A 5,319-nucleotide genomic window follows, 5' to 3' on the forward strand; every position below is an offset into this window, starting at 1 on the left:
ATTAAAGTTATCAAAGTAATTACGTCCGCTTTCTGAACTCTCATTCCTTCTAATGTTCCAGACCTCACGTCAGTATAGTTCTTCCCTCCTCACGACAGCGTGCGTGAGCTAAAACGCGTGCGTTTCGGCCTCCACTCGTAACACGGTGTTGGCTCTTCTGCCAACACAAAAGTGAGCGCCGTCGCGTAGAGTGCATTTGTCCAATACACACTGGCCACACTGCAGACCTTATGGTCCGGTGTGCGATAAGCTACAACTCCCGTTCATCTTTGACGTTTCTGCAGAGGACGCTTACGAGTACTCAGTACGTGCAGAACGTTTTGCCGTTCTTGCAACGGGAAGGTGATGTGTTCTTCCAACAGAATAATACTCACCCACTCACTGAAATTGAACATTGTTTGTGAGACGTGCAGCATCTATCCTGGCCAGCATGACCTCCGGACGTGTCTCCAATTGACAAGAGTTGGATATAATGGGAAGAGTAATGACTCTTGCCACTCGTCAACCAACAGCTCTCACGATTTGAATAGGTCGAGCATGCTTGGCGCGACATATCCGAGGACACTACGCGCCATCTGCACGATCGACTGAATGCCAGAGCCAGCGCCTGCACTGTCGCCAGTCGCGGCTACATCACGTACTAGTATGGGTGTTTCAGCATGTGTCGATACCTGGTACCTCAGAACTGCTTATGATATTGATCTGTAAGTGTAATCACGCATTCCAAGTGCACTGTTGCGACAGTAATCTTGAGCGACTTGCAAACCTCTAAGAGGTTTTTTTTTCCCCTGGCAGTGTATAACACCGAATATCCAGCCGAATGCTCTACTACTGCCGATTTTTGAGGATAAGTTGAAAGCTTATTTGTCCGTCGCTGACATAGAAGACCGCAAACCTTCTTTCTTTCCCGTCTGGGCAAGCTGTGTAGGGACTAGAGTACATGTAAAGCTTACTGGGACATGGTAAATGCTAGCTACAATTAAGTCCACAATTCGATTGTAATAGTGGCATTTTAATTTGATATCCCCCACAACTGACAAAATTTACATAAAAATGTGAATTTTCTTGTCCACCCACACAATCCTGAGAATGGCACATTAACAATTTGCAATTACGCGCCCCTATTAGCGGCAGCTACGTTGATAAATACTTCGCACCTCGCAAGGGTAACTACCGGATCAAGAATATTAGTTAAGTTGTTGGAAGTGGTTAAGAATTCGTGAAAATCTCGCTTCTGAGCACACAAAGAGCTCTAACCGCAGAATTCTGCACGGAACACGCGTTGGTGCAGTGCTGCGATACAGACCGTATATCTCCCTTCGAAGACGATGGTCGGGACCGCCCGATGGCTGAAGACGAAGTCCCTCCACAATTCTCTCGTCTCCCACGCGTACGAAAACGCGGCGGAATAATACTCAGTTTCGGCCAATGTCGAACGCTTTGTCATCGCCGAAATCCCTCCAACGGTGTTTCTGAGGTCTACCCAATGACAGAGTAGGTCATAACGCCCCTAGGCAAACGAAATTCCCGTCTTCGCCACGTGCTGCCCAGCACAGGTGGCTCCTGATACCGGGCTATCCCCAAAAGCGCCGTATTGTCCCGCGTTTCCGGTGACCGCTACCTGCCGCCCACGGCGGCCCGGCGAGCTACGGCCATCTGTAGACTTTATATTCCGCAATTCTCAACTTCCGACACTATTCACCAAGTTAGTGGCTCAATCATGCAGACATGTAGGGAATACTGCTCGAAGGTGCCTCGTATTTATCATAATTCTATATAGTCATGATCTGATGCCCTTGCCAGTCCGTTTATTATTGATACCGATGTTGGTAAGCTAACGTCATGTCCTGGCACCTTACAAAGTAAGCGAAAATACGTCTCGTATTACATACGGTGCTGCTCATCAGTACACACGGCAGTACACCCACCCACCTGTTATTTGGTATAGTTGTCGAATTTTTGCTCAAGTCTACAAGACCGAAGCAATTTCATGCCTCATTATGAGCCGGCTAATCTTACCAGTTGCCAAAAGACATTCCTGGAGGCTGGAGATAATTTCGTCAATATACGTCGCCACGAAAGCATACTTACGTATCCTTAACATCGGTTTGTTGCAGGATTCTCGAACATATTCTCAGTTCGAATATAATGAATTTCCTTGAGACAGAGAAGTTGCTGTCCATGCATCAGCACGGCTTTAGAAAGCATCGCTCCTGCGAAACGCATCTCGCCCTTTCTCCACATGATATCTTGCGAACCACGGATGAAGGGTATCAGACGGATGCCATATTCCTGGACTTCCGGAAAGCGTTTGACTCGGTGCCCCACTGCAGACTCCTAACAAAGGTACGAGCATATGGGATTGGGTCCCAAATATGTGAGTCCGCTGCTCGTGATCGTGCGGTAGCGTTCTCGCTTCCCACGCCCGGGTTCCCGGGTTCGATTCCCGGCGGGGTAAGGGATTTTCTCTGCCTCGTGATGACTGGGTGTTGTGTGATGTCCTTAGGTTAGTTAGGTTTAAGTAGTTCTAAGTTCTAGGGGACTGATGACCATAGATGTTAAGTCCCATAGTGCTCAGAGCCATTTGAACCATTTTGAACCCAAATATGTCAGTGCCTCGAAGTCTTCTTAAGCAATAGAAACCAGCACATGATGACTAACTGAAAACCTCAGCTGCCGACAGGTGTTGTTGATATACCTCGATGTGGACAGCTGAAAATGTATGCCCCGACCGGGACTCGAACCCAGGATCTCCTGCTTACATGGCAGACGCTCTATCCATCTGAGCCACCGAGGACACAGATGAATAGCGCGAATGCAGGGACTTATCCCCTGCACGCTTCCCTTGGGACTCACATTCCCAACTGTCCGGAATTCTACATATGTATTGTACCTTATAGACATTTGCCCACCCACTCATTACTCGCGCACGCTTTAGCGATTCTCGTAAGAGTTTGGGCAACCTGTGCGCATTCGCACAGACGAAGGTCAATGGCTGGGTAGCCTTTAACTATATATACGAAGACAGTAACTTGTTCTCGAAAGAACAGTTACTGTTGATGACCGTGCAGCTTTTCCCTGGAGTAAACACATCGAGGTATATCAACAACATCTGTCGGCAGCTGAGGTTTTCAGTTAGTCATCATTTACTCCAGGGAAAAGCTGCACGGTCATCAACAGTAACTGTTCTTTCGAGAACAAGTTACTGTCTTCATATATATAGTTAAAGGCTACCCAGCCAAGTTACTGTCTTCGTATATATAGAAACCAGTACGTTGTCCTCCATGGTGAGTGTTCATCGAAGGTGAGGGTGTCATCTGGAGTGCCCCAGGGAAGTATGGTAGGTCCGCTGTTGTTTTCTACCTACATAAATGATCTTTTGGTTAGGGTGGGCAGCAATGTGCGTCTGTTTGCTAATGATGCTGTAGTGTACGGGAAGGTGTCGTCGTTGAGTGGCTGTAGGAGGATACAAGATGACTTGGACAGGATTTGCGATTCGCGTAAATTATTGCAGATAACTCTAAATATAGATAAATGTAAATTAATGCAGATGAATACGAAAAAATATCCCGTAGTTTTTGAATACTCCATTAGTAGTGTAGCGCTTGACACAGTCACGTGGATTAAATATTAGGGCGTAACATTGCAGAGCGATATGAAGTGGGACAAGCATGTAATGGCAGTTGTGGGGAAGGCGGATAGTCGTCTTCGGTTCATTGGTAGAATTTTCGGAAGATGTGGTTCATCTGTAAAGGTGACCCCTTATAAAACACTAACACGATCTATTCTTGAGTACTGTTCGAGCGTTTGGGAACCCTATCAGGTCGGATTGAGGGAGGACATAGAAGCAATTCAGAGGGGGGATTCCAAGATTTGTTACTGGTAGGTTTGATAATCAGGCGAGTATTAGGGAAATGCTTCAGGAACTCGGGTGGGAGACTCTAGAGGAAAGGAGGCGTTCTTTTCGTGAATCTCTACTGAGGAAATTTAGGGAACCAGCATTTGAGGCTGACTGCTGTACAACTATACTGCTGCCAACTTATATTTAGCGGAAAGGCGATAAGAGAGATTAGGGCTCGTACAAAGGCGTATAGGCAGTCATTTTTCTCTCGTTCTGTTTGGGAGTGGAAAAGGGAGAGAAGATGCTAGTTGTGGTACGAGGTACCCTCCGCCACGCACCGTATGGTGGATTGCGGAGTGTGTATGTAGATGTAGAAACACAGACAGACATCCCACGGTGTCCACTCGACCGGCAGCGGTCGCGGCAGCGTCAGCAGGAGGGAACAGACGGCAGGCAGCTGGCAGCTGGGCCGTCGGCCGGTCCGCCCCGCGAGTGGTCGGATTACCGGGCAAGTTGCGCGCGGGCGGATGATGCGGTGCGCGGAAACACTTTGCTCTCAGCGCCCACAAAGGCGGCCGGGATTCTTCTTTTGTGCGCGGGCCCGGCCGGTAATGGCTGGCTGCGGGCGCGGGCGCGGGCGCGGGCGAATTATCCACTCAGCCCGCCGGGCCGGGACGGGACGGGACGGCCGGCTTCCACTGTGGCGCTGCCATCGTCCTGCGCACAGCGTGGCGCCAGACGGATGGCGCAGATTAGCCCTGGGACGCGGCCGCTGGGCTACCAGCTCTGTCAGCTCGTACCTACCTCACATCACGTACCGTACGTCGTGTGGGGGCTATCTGTTTCTCATTAGTTGGAAGCTGAGATCCTCGCAATTGACTAAAAGGAACCTACACAATCAGTGATGTACTGTAAGGTGGTGCTTGAGCTGTTAGCATATCACTAAGCTGCTACAGATTCGGTCCCCAGTGCTGTACAGGTAAGGGAAGCTCACTGTCAAGACTGCAAATTTGAAACAAAGATGATCGCACAACGTATAATGTCTTACAACGTGAAATTTACGAGTAATGGCCAAATTAAACGCGGACGTATGGGTAGCTGTTGAATGGTATGAGCAGTCTAATGAGTACAGAGTACGGACTAAAGTAATGAGAAGTAGAAGAAATCAGAGTAGCGGGAAAACACCAGAATTGGTTAACACGAAGGAGACGAAGTTAAGCAATTGTGCTACCTTAGAACCTTAGAAAAAAGGAAGACATAAAAAGAGGGCATTGCTGGTCAAGAGAAATCTACTGGTGTCAAACATAGGCCTTAATTTGAAGAACATATTTCTCAGAATGCACGTTTGGAGCACAGCATTGCATGCTAATGAAACATGCACTGTCGGAAAACAGGAACAGAAGAGACTCGAAACATTTGAGATGTGGTGCCACAGGAGATTGTTGAAAATTCGGTGGACAGACAAGGTAAAGAATAAG

General features: G+C 48.2%; 1 non-coding gene across 1 annotated transcript; it reads right to left on the bottom strand.

The window, feature by feature from the left end:
• Positions 1-2,723: 2,723 nt before the first annotated feature.
• Positions 2,724-2,797, bottom strand: Trnat-ugu (transfer RNA threonine (anticodon UGU)). The gene has a single exon. It is a non-coding gene; the product is annotated as a tRNA-Thr (tRNA).
• Between the last annotated feature and the right edge of the window lie 2,522 nt (positions 2,798-5,319).

Source organism: Schistocerca serialis, chromosome 5 (assembly GCF_023864345.2).
Source record: "Schistocerca serialis cubense isolate TAMUIC-IGC-003099 chromosome 5, iqSchSeri2.2, whole genome shotgun sequence".
Taxonomy (NCBI): Eukaryota; Metazoa; Arthropoda; class Insecta; order Orthoptera; family Acrididae; genus Schistocerca; species Schistocerca serialis.